Genomic DNA, 19,583 nt, shown 5'->3' with positions numbered 1-19,583 from the left:
CATCACTCTTAATGACAAAACATTAAAACCATTCCCATTATTACCACTGCTGTCCTCTACTGCATAGTGTATTTTAAGTACTACCCCACCTATAAGGCAGGAAAAAAAAATGCATAAGGATCAAAAAGGAAGAAACAAAAATGTCAGTATTTACAGGTAATTATGGTATTTGTAGAAAACTCCAAAATCTCATAAATTATTAGCATCAACAAGTGTGTTTTACAAAGTCACTAGATATAAATTAATATATAATAAAGTCAATTTCTATATGCTAGCCAGAAACAATAACTAAAAAAACATTTAAAATAACATAAAATAAAAAATAATAATATAAAACAAAATTGCATAAAGTATATATGTGTATATGTATATATTACTTAGAAATAGGTGTAACAACAAAAAATAAATTTAACAAAAAATATGCAAACTTTTTTGGAAAAAATAATAAAATATTATTGAAAGTCAGTAAGGAACTAATAAAGAGCCACATTCAGGACTAAAAGAGTCAATACCATAAAAATGAGCTGTTCTCCTAAAATTGAATTGCACTGAAGCTATAGATGTGGGTTGTCCAATGAACTCTGGTCATATGTGGTTATTTAAATTTAAAGTAATGTTTTGTTTTGTTGTTTTTTTAGAGAGAGAAAGAGAGAGAGACCGAGTGCAAGTGGGGGAAGGGCAGAGGGGGACAGAGAATCTCAAGTAGGCTCCACTCAGCACGGAGCTCCACGTGGGGCTCGATCCCACAATCCTGGGATCATGACCCGAGCCAAAATCGAGAGTCAGATGCTCGACTGACTGAGCCACCCAGGAGCCCCTAAATTTAAATTAATTAAAATTAAATTAAAATATTCAGTCCCTCAGCTGCACTAGCTGTATGTCAAGCAATAATTACTGGAAAATTTCCATCATCCTAGAAAGTTCTATTGGACAGTGCAGCTAATAGAATAATCAAAATCACAACAGAGCTATTCTTAGAGAAATCCAACAGGCTGGTTTTCTAATTTTTTAGAGACTTAAAAAAAGGAGAAAGAATGTATTCGGAAGAACAAAGAGCCACGAACAACCAGAAGACTCCTAAATTTCTTAATTTGTACTTTAACTTGGAGAGTTTTTATTTTTATAAAGTTGTATTCATCAATCTTTTGGTTTATACCTCATGGGTTTTGCAGACTTAGAAAGGCCTTTCCTATTCTAAGGATGTCAACAAAACACTTCCTATATGTTCTATCTAGCATTTTTATGGTTTCACTTTTCATATTTAAAGATTGGATCCAACTTGAGAGCTCTATGTCCCCACAGTTACGCAATTACTCAAATGCCATGAATTGAAAAATGCATCTTTTCCACTGTTTTGAAATACTAAATGTTATTTCTAAATGTTTACACGGTAGGCTCTATTTCTGAATTTCCTATTCTGCTCCGTTGATATTTCTATTCATGAGGACTCAGAAAACACAAATCCTCAGGTGAAAATTGCAGTTGCAATGAATCTATCTACATAAAAATGAAAGACACTGTAAGCAACGCTAACAGAAAAGAGGCAGGCTGGTAGACGACGGTTTACCGGCTCATAAAAGGAACTGATAGCTAGAATATACAAAATATTCTTGTGAACCAACAGTAACAAGACAGGAAACTCATCAGGAAAAAAATAAATAAGGAATATGATTAAGCAGTTCACAGAGAAGAAATCCAAGTGACTAAGAAGTGAAAGATGTTTAATGTTACTGGTGAACGAAAGAATCAGAAGTTAAAACTATTAACTATTGAAACTACCACATGCCATTATTTTATACCTACTGGATTGGCAAAAATTAGATAACTAAAAAATAACAAATACCAGCAAGAATGTGGGGCAACAGGAACCTTCATGTCCCACGGTTGGGGACTGTGAAATTAATACCACCCCTCCATGGAGCCGTCTGGCAGTGCTTCATTAGTGAAACTACGTCCTATGATCCAAAAATCCCACTGCTCGGTCTACGCCGTGGGAATTCTCCAGGAATACAGGGGAACTTTGCTTGCTGTGGAGTAGAGCCGGTGGGAATCTAGATTCGTCGCCCACTAGGGACTCCAAGAATAATCAAACCCTGGTAGACGCTTTTCCTATGCAATACTGTATACCAGTCAGAAGCAATCAACTGGACAGTGGCAGGGATAAGTCTTGAAATGTATTCAGTGAAACGTTATAATCAGATTCTTAGCACAATTCCATTTACATAAATTTCCCACCCACACACAAAACACTGTATTTTACACCCATACCCAGGGACACAGGCCAGTGGCAGGGACAGGTGGGCACATGACTGTCCTAGAGTATACACCTGCTTGTACCTCACTCCTACTGCTGGAGAAACAGAAAAGGAAGATGACCTGGAAGTTTGGAGAGGAACGATTCATCAGATCATTGGATCACCTGGGAAACGTGTGAAAGGTCCGGCATCTAAGGAAACGATGCGGGACAGATGGGTTCCCACTTAATGACGGAAGAAGAGAGACCTGTGTAGTCTAGAAACCCCAAGGCAATGCAGGAGGGAAGTGCTTTCAAAGGAAGGAGAAACCACTTAAGATAAACTTTTCTTGGATTACAATTTAGCTCGAAATTAACCATGGAAAGGTTGATTTGATCCAGTTTACCGAAAAATCGAAGCCAGAACATATGAAGTTCCCTCACCTTCAACTATTTGGCTTTATACCCACTAGGTAGGGGAAGGGAATCACACCTTACAAGAAAGACTCAGATGCCCTCCAGACAGGCTACACAAAACCACAAGGGTGATCGCTGCCTTTGTTAGTGCTGAACATGAATGGAAAAACTATCCATCTTAACCGAGTGATGTGGAACTAATTTTGCTCAGTGTGCCTTTGTGACACTTTCTAAAAAAGAGAACTGCCCCCACTCTTTACCAGGGTAAACTCTTCATAAAAGAAAAGACCCGGATTGTGTCCTAGGATGCTGAACCCCACGGACCTGTGGTTCAGACCCTCCCTCTGTCTAGATGCCACCTACCAACAGTGCTAAGATTCAGCCAGCAGAAGCACAGCTTAGCTGGGAAAGGGATAGAAATAATCCTAGAGACAGCCCCCTTCCCACGTCAGGCTGTGCAGGAGGGAGGGTCAGTGTGCACACCTATGAGTAACGGGCAGAATCACTCTCCACACTGAGTCCGTCAGCTGAGTCCCCCTACTTCCACTCACAGGAATCCTGTAAAGACTTGTTCCAAAATGTAGGAAAACAATCTTAGGAAAGTAATTATCTTTAAAGCTCTCTCCCAAGAAATCTCAAAATGATGATTTAAAAGCCAAGCTGCTTTCAAAGGTATGGGGGGAGGTTCTGACCTTCAAGAACATTAAAAATGAACGAGTTTCACAGTGGGAACTGTTTCTGAGTCACCACAGCTCATTATCATGAATGGGCTTTTTCATATGGGTAAGCAGTGGGTGAAAATAAAGAGAACAGCCATTTTTACTGGAATGTACACACTCCTAGATGAAATAATCAGTAAACACAAAATAGCCATTGTTGGCCTTAATGCTAGTAGCTCTGCACAACATTCATTCATCTGAACACAAAAGGAGATGATCGGCACTTAGCTCTGATTTACTCAAACAAAAAAGGCAGGAGTCCTACTTTTTTCATTCCTATCTGGTTCTGCCTTAATTCCTACTTTTATATAAATAGTGTGTGTTAAAAATGAGTTTTTTATAACAAGATATTAACTAGAAGATGAAGCTATGAATGATACCAACTCTTTACCTTTTTTTGAGTTTATTTATTTTGAAAGAAAAAGAGAACAAGCTCAGGTGAGGGGCAGAGAGAGAGAGAGAGAGAGAGAGAGAGAAAGAGAGAATCCCAAGCAGGCCCCATGCTGTCAAGTGCAGAGCCTGACTCACGGCTTGATTCCAGGAACCATGCGTGAGATCATGACCTGAGCTGAAATCAAGAGTCAGATGCTTAACCAACTGAGCCACGCAGGGGCCCCTTTATTTTTTTTTTTTAAGATTTCATTTTTAAGTAATCTCTACATCCAAAGTGGAGCTCACACTTACAGCCCTGGGATCAAAAGTTGCACAGTCCACTGACTGAGCCACCCAGGCGCTCCCTCTATTGTTTTATTAACCCAATCCAGAAGTGGGACAGAAACTGAATACAGATATTCTCTTTTCTATTATTCAACTTAATTAGGGCTTTAACAGAAATTCTTAGACTAAACGAACCCTTTCATTTCTCCCCTAAAAATAATGTACCAGGCTGACTCCCTAAAAATGACTTCACAGCGGGTATCGCAGCACGTGGGGGTCTCTGAGAACAGCTCCGCTTCCGCCTTGCGCCCGGCGCCGCGCCCGCGCAGACACACACGGAGACGCCGCGTGGAGCCGTTGCTGGTCCCGCACATCCTCTTTCGAGTTGTCGACTCTCAATATCCTTGTTAAAAATAAAACACGCAGGACAGCCTTCGCCAGTGAGTTGTAAGGACCGAAACAAGCCTTCTAAAACCCGGGATTACTTCTCCCACCACAGGCCCGCCAGAGCTCGGAGGTTTTCGGCTTCCCGATCTGTACTGCCAAGGGACCCACCTGTCTGTAACACGGGGCTTACGGCGCCTCCAGCCCCGGCCCACCCTGGTCTCGTCCACCCTGTTTTCTACAATAGAAACATTTTATCTGCCTGGTCCGCGTAATGTTCTGGGCAGGCTTGAGCCAGGTTTTGACGGGCTCCCCTGTTGCTCTCCTCCAAAGCCTCGCTCAGAAACGCAACCAGACCTTCTCAAACCCTGCTTCCTGCTGCTGCTCATCACTGGCCTCTCCACCGGCTCCTTCAGGACCCACTGCTTTGTATTTCACCTCTCGTTGACGACATCTTGCTATCTCTTGGTCGCTCTGATGCATCAGATCACATCCGGTTTCGCTGTGCAGGGAATTCTTTTTTCTTCCATTAGACTACAAGAGCGTCGTGAGCAAAGCTCGCTCGCTCTCTCCCTCTCTCTTTTTCAGTGTAACCACAGGACTTTGGAAAACACTTGCCACAAAATAGAGACTTACTATTCAGTCCTTAACAAAATTTACATGTTAAAACCATCTTATTATTTTTTAAGTTATAATATCCTTAAATCAGACCTTTGATCTAAAAGAAAAGCTTAGGGGCACTTGGCTCAGTAGGTGGAGCATGCACCTCTTGATCTTGGGGTTGTGGGTTCAAGTCCCACGTTGGGTATAGAGTTTACTTAAAAATAAAATATTAAAAAAAAAATAGAAGTTTAAACACTTAGGAGTTATTTCATACACGATAACTTCGGGGGCACCTGGGTGGCTCAGTCAGTTAAGCTTCTGATTCGGGCTCAGGTCGTGATCTCGCTGTTGGTGGGATCGAGCCCCGCATGGCTCTCTGTGCTGACAGCTCAGAGCCTGGAGCCTGCTTCAGATTCTCTGTCTCCTTCTCTCTCTGTGCCTCTCTCTCTCAAAATTATAACTAAACATAAAGTAAAAATAAAACATGGTAACTTCGTTGTGGTGACCCATCCTTTATCATATCCATAGACCAAAGCTGTCAAATTTAGGACAAGGTACTCTCATTCAACCTATATATTTCATATATATTTCGGTCAAGGGCAAATGAAGAGCACAGGGGAAGTAACTTTAAATACAGCCATAGAGGAGATGCTTCACTTAGCTTTATGAATTATGATCTGTTAAAAAGTTGGTGCCAATAAATACATTAGACTCACCCAACCAGTAATGCTTCCCAGTATTAACATGTAATAAATATCAGTATAAATGCATGCATGTGTACATCTGTAAGTGTAATCCACACCCAAAATTAACTTAAAAAAATAAGCCCCTAACAAATAAACAGCTGAAGTAAAATAGATACATAGTAACTATTCTTTAGTAGAGGCTTTTCTCAATGTTGAGAAAACAAAAACCTTGGAAAGACAAGAAAGCTTCCAAAAAATACTCAGAAAGCCAACTGGCAAACTGGGACTGGACCCCAGCCCTGAAGATCAAAGGAAAATCTTCCTCAGGCAGAAGCTGGTCGGTGCTGGGGGTAGAGACTTAGTTTTATTCTGGAATTTTAAATTGTTGATGCAGTCAACAGTTCAGCATCTTTTCCATGCAATTTTTGCTTTTCCTCTGAGTTGGTTTTCTTCCTCTTCCCACTAAAACATCTTCTGTAAGAATTTAGGGCCTTAAACTCTAACTGGCACTCAAGGGTATTAAATACAATTATACATTTTAAAGACTGGTAATTTTACTTCCCCAGAACAATTACCATGCTTTCATTTAGATTTTTTTTTCTTTTGAAAAGCTCTTTCTGAACCATGTCAAAAGCCAAGATTCATTTCAGACTGTCTCAACTGTGACTAGTTTCAGCTATTTATAGGAGACGGTAACTTACTGAGGGTGGGCAGCACATGAGAGTAACTGATGAGCCTACATTTAAGCAAACAAGTTCAGGGTAGAGGCCTCACCTAGCTAGGCTGGGTTAACAGGCCCTGAGGGCCTCCTACCATCCCTTTCCTATCACTGAACAAAAGATGTGGAAATTAGATTTTCCTAAAATGAAACCTCATCTGAAAACAACCTTGATGGGACACCTGCTCAGTGGCTCAGTTGGTTAAGCCTCCCAACTTCGGCTCAGGTCATAATCTCAGGGTTCATGGGTTCCAGCCCGGAATTGGGCTCTGTGCTGAGAGCTGGGAGCCTGGAGCCTAGAGCCTGGAGCCTGCTTCAGATTCTGCATCTCTGGCTCTCTCTGCCCCTCCCCCAATGGCACTCTGTGTCTCTCCCAAAAATAAATAAACATTAAAAAAAAAAAGAAAACAACCTTGACTACATTTCAGAGGAGTTCCTTGTGACAAAAAGGAATGATCCACACAACATGAGGAAGCAAACAGAAAAGCTTCAACAAGAGCAAAATCTAGTTCTTATTCTTAGCTCATCAAAAAAAAAAAAAAAAAAAAAAAGTGACATTCTATACGCCCATTGCATTTCTGGATTCTTAAATTAAAATTTTTTTTTTCTAGGGGCGCCTGGGTGGCGCAGTCGGTTAAGCCTCCGACTTCAGCCAGGTCACGATCTCGCGGTCCGTGAGTTCGAGCCCCGCGTCAGGCTCTGGGCTGATGGCTCGGAGCCTGGAGCCTGTTTCCGATTCTGTGTCTCCCTCTCTTTCTGCCCCTCCCCCATTCATGCTCTGTCTCTCTGTCCCAAAAATAAATAAAAAACGTTGAAAAAAAAAAATTAAAAAAATTTTTTTTCTATTTTAATTTTTTTTTTTGAGAGAGAGGGGGATGGGGAGAAGGGGCAGAGAGAGGGGGGGAGAGAGAGAGAATCCTAAGCTCCACACTGTTAGCACAGATGCCAGGCTCGATCCCATGAACCGTGAGATCATGACCTGAGCTGAAACCAAGAGTTAGATGCTTAGCCGACTGAGCCACCCAGACTCCCCTTAAACAAATTTTGTAAAAGAGAAGAAAATGCCCATTTAACTTCTACTTTTGTTAAACAAGTTTGTGTGCTTTCTCTGAATTTATTCAGCAAATATTACCAGAGCACCCACTACATGCTACAATGGGGAGATAAAATGTCGTACTTCTTACTTAGAAGTAATAATTATGTCTTATTATTGTATAATGCTATTTTTTTCTGAGAAACCAAAAATTCTTAGTTGAATGTTTCTTTCATCCTCACAACAAAAGTAAAGCTGAGGTAATGCACATTCATGTAGCACTGGTATTTGTAACACCTGGTTAGACTGGAAGTAGAGATCTGACTGACACAAGCTTATCTCAGATCGTACAGATCTAAATCCAAGCCAGGGGGGAGCAAAGCTCACACAAGACATCCTGCTGGGTCAACCCACCCACTGCCTCGGACATTTAACTCCGTCTTCCAAGACCTCCTATAGCCAGCCCTGCTGCTTGGATATATAGACAGAGGCTCCCTTCTTAGACACTTCCTGGGAACACCTTCTGTAAGAACTTACATCCCAATAAAATGGGAATTAGCTAAGAAATAAACAATATTTAAATACACTGTTTTTACATGAGTTTTCCAAGTTCACTGACTGCATGCTTACAGGGGTTGAAAAGGGAAGGGTCTAACAAGCCCACCGTTATTAAATTGAAATCACATAAAGTTGCCATTTGTGTAGGTCAAAAATAGCCGAATATTGGTAATTTTACATGGTTAACCTAACGTTCTTGGAATAGAACTGATAACTAGCCACGGCAAAAAAAAAAAAAAAAAAAAGGTATTCTTTAAAATGAAATTGTAGTGTAAGTACGGTTTTACTCCATGTTGATACTAAAATGTTTTTTCTCTGAAGACACCTCTAACATCACACAAGGAGTCTGCAGGGGGAAAGAATGCCCACTACACAATATATTCACCATGCATACGTTGTAAAGACATCTGATTCATAAAGTGAAGTTGCCTGCACTCGTAGGAGCTCAGTCAACAAAGTCATTGGTCATCTAGGGTGTGTGGAGGGCAATTTAACATACAAGGAAACTATGGTCTGAAACCCGTAGGTTGATTTGGCAAGTCAGAAAGAGCTGGGTCCAGGTCCTTCGTTCTCTGCTCTGGAATAATGGGTGGGTTTTTTTTTTTTTTTTTTAAACTCTTCTTGCACCAAAACATCTATTCAAGATTTGACATCTGTGGCACCATCCCCTTGTTTGTACCATCTTATCTCATATTTCCATCCTCCCTTCCTCAACCCTGAACATCCCGTTCAACGTCAAGTTACTCCCTGGGTATACAGACGTCTACGCCACAGTGAAGCCAGAAGACGGGACCTGCTGTCATAACCCAACCCACACGCCTTCCGTGGTTCATGGCCGCAGACACAAGGCTAAACTCCTCAGTGTTGTAACCAAATCCACATTTCTATCATTCTGATTTTCCAGCAGCCTCCCCTTGTTGGCCCAGCTCCACCATTACATCCTCCAACAGGTATTCTGATGCCCTGAAGGAAAGAGCATCTCTGCCCTCTGCTCCCAAAAGAGAGCAGTGGGCCTCTGCTACGGATTCCTATGGACGTTTATCCTACCTCCTTTATTAGGTCAGCGCTCTTCAAAGGCAAGGACCACACCTTATCCTTCTCTATATTCCCCATCGTGCGTACCAAGGTAGGAACTTAAATGTTCGCTAAAGTTCCTCAAACCCTCTGAATCTCTACAGGAAAAAACACCAAGCGCACCATTTTGGAAGGAAGCAAGTGACCAAACTCGCCTGTGTATAGTTTAGCATAAAAGCACAGGCATCTTTTTTTCCTACACGAGATAATTTCTTTAAGCAAAATTGGGCAACATAAACTATTTTAAGTACACTCACAGAATTAGGTTTGTAAAAGAAAGCGGTCACGAATCCTTAATTTATCCTCTTTAGTTTCAAGGTCTGAGGGGCCTGAGAAGTCATTTAGTCCTACCCGAAATTTCGCAGACCAGCAAACCAAGTTCCAGAAATGCAAAGTGAGGAACCCTAGAAAATAGGAGGAAGACGCCCTCACTTCCAGCTGAGTGCTGCTCTTTTTCCCTATGTCAGGCACTATTAATATGTTAATTAAAAAAATAAAATAAAATAAAATAAAATAAAACGTAGCTGCAGACATCAAAAAAGAAGCATGTAAGGACTGGTATGTCTGTATACCCAGTGACTAGCTCAGGGCACAGCACAGTGCAGATGGTCAGGCTACAAATATTGCTTGAATGAACAAAGGAACACCTGAGGCCTTTGGAACAATAACTAAAATGGGCAGAATATTAAATATTTCAAAGCACTAGTCAGAACATTAGTCTCCTAGGAGGAGCAGCAGAAGCCTGCAAAAAGAGGCTGGGGAAAAAAAAACCCAAAACAACAGAATGAAGGTTTCAGAAAGAACATAACACACAAACCAAGCCCTATAAAAATAACTACACTGGGGCACCTGGGTGGCTCAGCCGGTTAAGCGTCTGACTCTTGGTTTCAGCTCAGGTCACGATCTCAAGGTTTGTGGGTTCGAGCCCCATGTCTTTTAGCGCGGAGCCTGCTTGAGATTCTCTCTCTCCCTCTTTCTCTGCTCCTACGACGACTTGCATGCTCTCTCTCTCTCTCTCTCTCTCTCTCTCTCAAAATAAATAAATAAATAAATAAACCTAAAAAAAGTAACCACACTCACTCACATGCAAGATTTTGGCAATACAAAAGCTAATACAAAAGCGAATCAAGTCCTTGAAAAGCTATTTCTCCAAAGACCTATTACGTGGCTAACAAGCACATGAAAAGTTGTTCAACACGATTAGTCATTAGGGAATCGCAAATCAAAACCACAGTGAACTGCCACTTCATGGCCACAAGGATGGCAATTTAAACACACACAAACACAAACACACACACATACAGAAAATGACAAATGTTGGCAGGACGTGGGGGAATTGAACCCTCACGTGTTGCTGGCAAGAATATAATTTCACTCTTACTCAGGAATTTCACTCTTAGGTGCAGACCTCCAAAGAGTTAAAACAAGTGTTCAAACAAAAACTAGTAAACAAATGTTCATAGCGGCACTACTCACAACAGCTGAAAGGTAGAAACAATCCAAATGTCTACAAACTGATAAATGGGTCAACAAATTGTGGTCTATCCAATGAAATATTATTCAGCCACTTAAAAAACAGATGAAGTATGGGACGCCTAGGTGGCTCAGTCAGTTGAGCGTCCGGCTTCTGCTCTGGTCATGATCTTGTGGTCTGTGGGTTCGAGCCCTGCATCAGGCTCTGTGCTGATGGCTCAGAGCCTGGAGCCTGATTCTGTGTCTCCCTCTCTCTCTGCCCCTCCCCTGCTCACACTCTGTGTCTTAAATAAATAAATAAATAAATAAATAAATAAATAGGATGAGGTACCAATGCATGCTATCACATGGATGAATCTTGAAAGCATTGCTAAGTAAAAGAAGCCAGCCACAAAAGACCACATACTGTATGATTCCATTTATATGAAATATCCAGAACAGGGAAATCCATAAAGAAAGAAAGCAGATTAGTGGTTGCCAGGGGCTGGAGTAGGGAGGAAATGGGGAGGGACTGCTTAAAGGAATGGGGTTTCCTTTCAGGGTGATGTAAAAGTTCTGGAACTAGATAGTGGTGAAGGCTGCACAACATTGTGAATTTACTTTTTTCTTTTTTCACACATTAAATAAGTGCAGTTTACTGAATGTCAGTTATACTTCAGCAAAGGCATTTAAAAGAAAATAAAAGGGATGGGAAAAGATACACCAAGCCAATATTCACAACAGCAACGAGAAGATCACTTCTGGCTATGTTACATCAGGCAAAATAGATTTTAAGGCAAAATCCTCATTAATGGTGAAGATAACTATGTAATAGTAAAAGTTCAATTCCTATCAGACACTGTATTGTCTACCAATATAAACTTACAAATGCACATTGTTAGTTAGATATTAACATATAAAGTAGTAGGCACAAAGCCTCAGAATATTTTCTAGCTTAAAATACAAGGAGATAGAGGGACGCCTGTGGCTCAGTCAGTTAAACGTCCGACTTCGGCTCAGGTCATGATCTTGGGGTTCGTGGGTTCAAGGGTTCGAGCCTCACGTCAGCAGCTGGGGGCTTGGAGCCTGCTTCGGATTCTGTGTCTCCCTCCCTCTGCCCCTCCCCCACTCACACTCTCACTGTCTCAAAAAATAAACATTAAAAAATATACAAGGAGATATTGACAAAGCCCCCATTACAGTGGTATCTTTCGATATAGATCTTCCTCGACTTATGATAGGATTATATCCCAATGAACCCATATTGCGTTGAAAATATTTTAAGCTGAAAATGCATTTAATACATGGAACCTACCAAACATAGCCGAGGCTACCTTAGAAGTACTCAGAACACTCATAGTAGCCTACAGTTGAGCAAAAATCCTCTAACACGAAGCCTACTTGATAATGAAATGCTAAGTATCTCACATAATGTACTGAACACTATGCTCAAAGAACAGAATGGCAGGATAGGGTTGTCGGTGGATGGATGTCTGTCCTCGGCTGCCAGCTGCCTGGGAGCTGGGTCTCACTGCCCAGCATCCGAGGGAGGACTGACCACAGGTCGCTAGCCCAGGACAAGACCCAAATTCCAAATACCAAGTATGGTTTCTACCGAATGTGCACCACTTCTGCATCATCGTCAAGTCTAAAAACCATCAAGTCGGGGACCTCTTGTACCCCTCTCAGTTATTGACATGTTAAGTGGACACAAAGTTAGTGAGGAATAATTCAATTAATAAGGTTCATTTAATGGATATCTGCAGATCTCTACAGAAAACATTTTTTTGATGTTTATTTATTTTTGAGAGAGAGAGAGAGAGAGAGAGAGAGAGAGCGAGAGGCAGAGAGAGACGGAGACAATCCCAAGCGGGCTCTGCACTGTCAGCACAGAGCCCGACACGGGGCTCGAACTCCTGAACCGTGAGATCATGACCTGAGCCAAAATCAAAAGTCTGAGGCTTAATCGACTGAGCCACCCACATGCCACTCTACAGAAAACAAATTAAAGAAAACACATTCTTCTCAAACACATCGAATGTGCATGTACTCGATGCCACCGATTTGTACACTTTAAAATGATAAACTTGATAATATATATGTATTTAGTACAATTTAGGAAATAAAGAGATTCAAGTCTTCACAGTGCTAGGATCTTTGGAAATATCCAGTCTGAAGATCTGCATTCATAAAGTGCTATCACCGCTCTCTCCAACAAGGGGGAATGTTCTGCCCTACACATTCCTTTACCACGAATCCTGACCGCATGGATTATAAACCCAGCACCTACTTTCTTAAAATAGGTTTCAATATTAATGCTGCGTGTCTAGAAGGGGGACAAGGGGGTTACTGAGAGGCACAGCCTCACTGCGGCTCTCCACAGAGGCTACTTACTACCAGTGAGTCCACTCTAGTGATCCTGCTGTGCCAGTGTGGACAGAGGCTTTTCTGCAATGGCCAGCAGATGCACTCAACGACTCAAGGCAGGGCGTGCTGCAGTGTCTCACGGGCAGAGTGGCAGGGCCCGTCCGCAGAGCACGCAGGCAGCTAGGAAGCCACCAGCATCACGACCAGAAAGGGCAACGGAAACTGAAATGCAATGCTGCCCTTCGGCGAAGCAAACAGCTCAAGTTCTGGGATGCTCCTAGGATTCCCTGGCACCTATCCCCGCATGGCCTCCATGCCCCTGGCGACTGTCCTGCAACTGTGAGATAAGGTGCACCTGAACTTCTGTTTCAGAGGCTCCCCTGTTCTTAGCTCTGCTCCACCCAAGACTTTCACCTCTCTCCCTTCAGGCTTCAAGGCTCCACTCTACCTCATGGGGTTAGTTATTTGAGATGATCGTTAGAATCAACACACGGTGCCAACTATAGGCTCCTTAGGTGTCTGAGAACTTTGGAACCAGGGCCAGGTGTATCTTCAGCTCCTGATGAAGGCTTACTTGATCTGATTTTAATCAGTCTGGGCCATATGGCTGTTATCTAGATATGTCTGTGTGCCCAAGAATGAACTCAGAACTCAGCCTGGTGTACGTGGTCAGTCTCTAAATATCACTGAATGAATTAATGAACACTCAGCCCCTGCACCAAAGTAGGCAAAGGGGGACTGTCATAGAGTCTGACACACTCCAATCTTCTTAAAAGCATCTCTCGTCTTTCCAGCCTTCTCTAAATTATTACTAGTCAATATTACTCTAATTTTGCCTTCCTGATTTTTAGTAATGGAGAAAACGTGTTGCTTTTAGATTATTAGTGTCCAAAATTTTCAAAGAAAAGCTCATTTGAAACGCCGTTACCAAGGAACCTATCCAGTCACTTAAAAGTGGCTCTTATTGGTCTGGGCAAGAAAATACACAAGATTCCATACATACGCTGTCAAGTCTGGCAAGAAAGATTTGAGACAACTTCCGTCCTTCCCACCCAATCCCAAGTAAATAGGACATTTGTTTGTATTTCCACATTGGCCTCATGAACGAAAATACCTCCTCCACCTAGAAAAACAATCTGTAACATTCACACATGGAACTTTGAGGGCTAACTTTTTAGTGCATGCTAGAACCCTAAGTATGCAGTGCTTTAGAAAAATAAAGTAGAAAAGTATCTTTAATAAACATCTCTTCTGTGAGCATCTTTCTCAAGTTTGCACTTACACCTGGCTTGGCGTTTCTGTATTTTTCAGAAATACAGATTAAAAGAAAAAATGTTCTCCATTAAAATTAGAGCCAGAAGGAACTTTCTTCCTACAGTCTTCCTGCAACAAACCTGAACGTTTGTTTTATTCTGCTGGGGGGCGGGGAGGGAGACACAAAAAATGACTTTCCTTTAAAGTTTTCTGCTGCGTACCAACCAGCCTGCCTGGCAAAGAGTTAAAGAGTTTTCTGAGGTTAGTTCCTGCGGTTTAAAAAAAAAAAAAAGTTAGATGCTTAAATTTAGACTCCGTAAAACAATACTGGGAAACTTAAAAAGCCTTGGAGAAATACTGGACTTTACTGTATTGCCTTTTGTTAAATTGCATCATTTCGGCCACATTTTCTTCTCCTGTTTTAATCCCTTCCGGCCCCGATTCACTGCAGATCCTACGCATTCCCACTTGATTCGGTTACCTGCTGGTGATCCGGGCCTGGGGGGCGGAGGTGGGGGTGGGGACAAAAATCTACTGGTCACTCGCGCAGGACCCAAGCTTAACAGGTGGCTTTGCCTACCTCCTGTCAATATTAGCCTCCCACCCTCCTCTCCGCAGCGGTAAGGAGCAGAGCTCCCGGGAGTTCGAGGACCGCGGCGGCAAGGCAGGCGACGAGTCCTGGAACGACTCCGGGGAAGGGCCGTGGGGACAGGGGAAGGATATTAGGGACAACTCGTAACCGCTCTGCGCCCAAAGCTAAACACGTGCCTCGGACTACCTTGCGCCCCCCAAACAGGACATCCTCGGAGCCGAAAATAGCCGCGTTCTCCCCACCTCCCCAATTTAGGGCGCAACCGAATCCCTGAAATCCCAAAGGGAGGCACTGGGTTTCCCGTAGGTGAGGCCACCGGGTCGACTACGGTCCCTCGGATTGCGCGTCTTTCCTAACTTCCAGGAGGCTTGGGCAAGCGAGGTGGAGGGGAGCAGCGCGCAGGAAGAGATCCACGCAACCAGGGCACCGGCGGGGCAGCGTGGGAAGTACAGAGAACCGGGCCACAAGAAAAATGGGTCATCCTCGTCTATCTGAAACCCATCCGAGCCCAAGCCTCCCTCTACAGACTCCAAACGGCGCCCCGCTCACCGACGTGCCAGGCGAGGTCACCGGCTGCCATTGCACCCTCCCGCCTCTCGGACCCAGTAGGGGATCGCACGGTCCGAACTCACCTGGAAGGAGCCTCCGCCCCGGGGACCGCAGGTGCCCACCCGGACCGCGACCCGAAGCCCTCGCGCCGCCCGCTCCCGGGTCAGCCCGCGCGCGCGCCTCGCCGACAGTCCCAGGCCGCCCGGCCGCGCGCTCCCGCCGCCGCCCGGCGCTCGCACCTCTGCCGCGCGCTCCCCACCGCACGCTCACAGGCCGGCCGCGCTCTCGCCGTCCCGCGCTTCCACCCGCGCCGCGCCCTCGCACCCCCGCCCCTCGCTCCCTCCTCCCCCACACGCCGCGCGCTCGCTCCTGCGCGCTGCACCGCCCCGCCGCGCGCTCCCCGCCAGGGCTCAGCCCCCCAAAACACTCAGCGCGCGCCCGGGGCATTTAAAGGGACAGGCCCCCGCGCCGGAGCTGCCCCGCGGCCGCCTCTCGAAGGGGTCCTCGGTCGCCGCGCGAGGTCTGAATTTGGGGACCCTCCCCTCCCCCGGCGCCACCTTCGAGTTACACCCGCCGAGAAGAGCAATAGGATCTGCGTCTGGAGCTCCGACAGGGTCGTCGTCAGCTTTGAGAGGGCGTGTTACTGGATAGTAACTCCCAAGTACGGACTATTTATTACCCTCGGAGGAGCCATGTAACGCACACGTTATTTCAGGCAATCCTTAGTACGAGCCCCTGATTTCTGTGCCCCTTTTTGCACCGAGGGAAAACTGAGGTCCAGAGAGGCGAAGAAACTCCTCCCGGGGCTCCTGACCCCATTGCTCGGTGCTATTTTCTTCTCCGTGGCTGTGGAAATAACGACTGAGGTTAATAGCCGGTGGTGGAAGGCTTTCATTAAGTTGTTGAGAGCTAATGTGACCAGTGTTTCCACGGGGCAGCACAGCTCTCGAGAGAGGGAGAAAGCAAGAATTACGGGGCTTTATTAATTGTAGGGTTGGTTGTGCACCCAGCCGGCAGGCATTCTGAAACCCGTGTTCCGAAATGCTGTGTGTGTGTGTATGTGTGTGTATGTGTGCGTGTGTGCGCGCGCATCCCCATTTTACAGAAAACGGGGGAAGGAAGTGGCCGCACGGAATGACTGAGTCACGGCGGCGCTCAGGGCCGAGCCCCAATACCTTCGTCCTTAGCTCATTTCTTTGCCCTCCCCAGGAAGACGGACCTGATTAAAGGAGAGACACCTTTTTCACTAATAACACATTGGCCTCAACTAACTCCCTGCATCTTTAATTAATGTTTACAAAGCACTTTAATCTACCCAACATGCTGGTTAATTAGGCAAGTATTATTATCCGCCCCTTTCTGAACCCAATCCAGGAGGGAATCAATACTGTCGGTCCTTAATCCTTGATGAATAATGGGTCTAAGCTTTCTGCTGTTTATTTATTTATTTTTGAACATATTGTGTTAAATACTAATTCATTTAGCATGAATTGGCTTAGTAAAAATTAAATATTAAACACCCGCCAGTGAGAGGCAATACAGGTAACCCTTGTCTTTAAGGATTTCAGATAAAGAAAAAAGACATTTTGTCAAGTGCTTCCCAGAATTCTTTTTTTAAACATTTTTTTAACGTTTATTTATTTTTGAGAGAGAGAGAGAGAGGCAGCACAAGCGGGGGGGGGGGGGGGGGAGGGGGGCAGAGAGAGAGGGAGACACAGAATCTGAAGTAGGCTCCAGGCTCTGAGCTGTCAGCACAGAGCCGACGACGTGGGGCTTGAACCCACAAACCGCGAGATCATGACCTGAGCCAAAGTCAGAAGCTAACTTACTGAGCCACCCAGGTGCCCCTTTTTTTCTTTTTATTATTGTGCTTTTTGCTTGGTTAAGTTTTCATGATATGTAAACTTATGTTTGGCTTACTTTTTTAAAGTTTACTTAAAATCTCCGATTTACACATTATCTTTTGTGTAGAAATTAAATTTTACTCTATCTTTTCTTACAGATGAAGAAGAGATAAAAAGGAAGAAGCTGAAGGATGATGGGAGTAGGAAGGAAGAGAAGAAAAGAAGAAGGCAAAAACCCACCAACCGAACACCACTATCACCACCAAAAAAAAGAGGTGGGAAATGAACAGGGATGAAAGTTTCAAGCAGGTGGCTTTGGGGCCATGAGCCCAGCCCCTGGCCAGCACACACCCCAGAGCTTTGTGGGAATTACAAACAGGTGGACCTTCCTCCAGCTGGTGCAGACCTACCCAGGGCCGCCACGTGACTGCCTGAGCACAGACCGGCTTCCAGTCCCCGGTGCACCCTTGTCTAGGCACCTCTGTGCCCACGGAATAACACAAACGGACTAAACAACACAATGAGAGGTAAGAAGACAAGAAATAGCTTAGAGGGGTAATTTAAAAAGAGTTATTCATGAAAGTACTTAGATGACGTCAAGGGAGAAAAAAGGAACAAAGAAACATCTGGTAAGTCTTTGTATCTCCTATTGTTATTACTTTAAAAGCCATGGAATTTATAAAATTTTACTTTATATTCACTGGAGTTTTATATGTCTTCTGAGGCTGCTCTTTGTTAAGAGAATCCCGGAAATCCATGACCCCCAAACAGTAGACAAATATTATTATGAACTTTGTGTCATGAAAATTTTTGAAGTAAACTAGAAAAATTAAGCTGAACATACATTTTTGTTTTATAAAAATAATTACTGTGTAGCGTCCACTTGAGAAACTGCAATATCCGTGATGGCCACTAGAGGGGGCACACACGAAAGAAGAATGGGTAGTAATTTTCATGTTTTTTTTTTACTAAAAGAATATAGCATTTTAGAGCTGAAAGAGGAAATCCAGAAGAAATGATTTTACTTTATGCCTCTGCCACTCGGATGTGCAATTTTGAGCTGCTTTTCCTATTTGAGACTCAGCTCCTCATCTGTACAACGAGGCTACTAACACCTACCCTGGGGAAGGCGAAAATAAAATTATTATTAAAATTTTTTTAAATGTTTATTTTTGAGACAGAGAGTGAGCAATGGAGGTGCAGAGAGAGAGACACACACACACACAGAATCTGAAGCAGGCTCCAGGCTTTGAGCCGTGAGCACAGAGCCCAATTCAGGGTTCGAACTCACAAACTGTGAGATCATGATCTGAGCCCAAGTGGGGCGTTCAACCAACTTAGCCACCTAGGCACCCTGAAAACAAAATTATTTAAAAAAAAATTTTTTTTAACGTTTATTTATTTTTGAGACAGAGAGAGACATAGCATGAACGGGGGAAAGCCAGAGAGAGGGAGACACAGAATCTGAAGCAGGATGCAGGCTCCGAGCTGTCAGCACAGAGCCCGACACGGGGCTTGAACTCACGGATTGCGAGATCATGACCTGAGCCTAAGTCAGCCACTCAACCGACTGAGCCACCCAGGCGCCCCGAAAACAAAATTATTTTAACGACCTGAATAAACAGCAGATGAGAAGAGTTAAGAAATGGAGAAAAATATGATAAATTGCACCGTTTTTAATTGAAACATAGTTCAGGACTATAATAATTAAAAGTGTCAATAGAACAGTAACAGATGTTGAGTGATACAAATAATAGAATAGAATCAATAATCCAGAAAAGGATAGTGTTGGTATAGTGTCGACTGTGAGATGTGATGACAGAGTCATCTAAAATAAATTTAAAAAGGACAGATTCTCAATAAACCGGCTTTAGAAAACTAGTAATTTGAAAAAATACTCACTGTAAGCCTTACCTTTCATTATGTGCTAGAACAAATTTCAGCTACATTAAAGAATTTTAAAACTAGGAGGAAATTTAGTCAGATATTTTTGTGATCTCAAGATGAGGGAAGAAAAGAAATGGAAAAATCATAGATGAAATGGCCATTAGACTAGATTACATAAAAAATTTTAAATCCTGACAACTAAAAATATTGTGAACAAAATTTGGAAAGAAAAAAACTCTATAGAACTATGCATAACAAATCTGACAGTTAGTATCATCCTCAATACAAGAATACCCATAAATTGACAAGAAAACTTAAAAAACTCAATGGGGAAATTACCACAAAAATAGTAATTGATTAGCTCCCTCTCTCTGTATGTATTATATTTTAAAGTGTTTGGACTAGCTAGTAATTGAAAAAGTAAAAATTTTAAATTGTATATAGTATCCCTATTAGAAAATAGTTTTTTAAGTTTTAATATTCAATAATGACAGGGGTGCAGTGAAATGGGAAATTTTATATACTATTAGTGGAAGCATAAATTAATATAACTTTA

The 19,583-nt window shown here is 43.2% G+C and overlaps 1 protein-coding gene and 1 long non-coding RNA gene across 6 annotated transcripts in view; one reads left to right on the top strand and one right to left on the bottom strand.

Annotated features, from left to right (window-relative positions):
- The window catches only part of PROSER2 (proline and serine rich 2), a 45,158-nt gene extending 29,494 nt beyond the window's left edge, over positions 1–15,664 (bottom strand). Inside the window, exon 1 of one of the 3 annotated variants that reach the window (XM_060659322.3) lies at positions 15,536–15,664. The gene's annotated coding sequence lies outside the window, so the exon portion shown is untranslated. The other 2 variants (XM_060659321.3, XM_060659325.3) reach the window with 2 other exon arrangements.
- Positions 15,665–17,302: 1,638 nt separating this feature from the next.
- The window catches only part of LOC132695092 (uncharacterized), a 29,136-nt gene continuing 26,855 nt past the window's right edge, over positions 17,303–19,583 (top strand). For 2 of the 3 annotated variants that reach the window (XR_014137890.1, XR_014137891.1), the window contains exon 1: positions 17,303–17,667. This is a non-coding gene — a long non-coding RNA (uncharacterized LOC132695092). The other variant, XR_014137892.1, reaches the window with a different exon arrangement.

Source organism: Panthera onca, chromosome B4, assembly GCF_046562875.1.
Source record: "Panthera onca isolate mPanOnc1 chromosome B4, mPanOnc1 haplotype 2, whole genome shotgun sequence".
NCBI classification, from domain to species: Eukaryota; Metazoa; Chordata; class Mammalia; order Carnivora; family Felidae; genus Panthera; species Panthera onca.
Note: the sequence above shows the minus strand (reverse complement) of the source record. Positions and strands in the feature narration are given on the sequence as shown.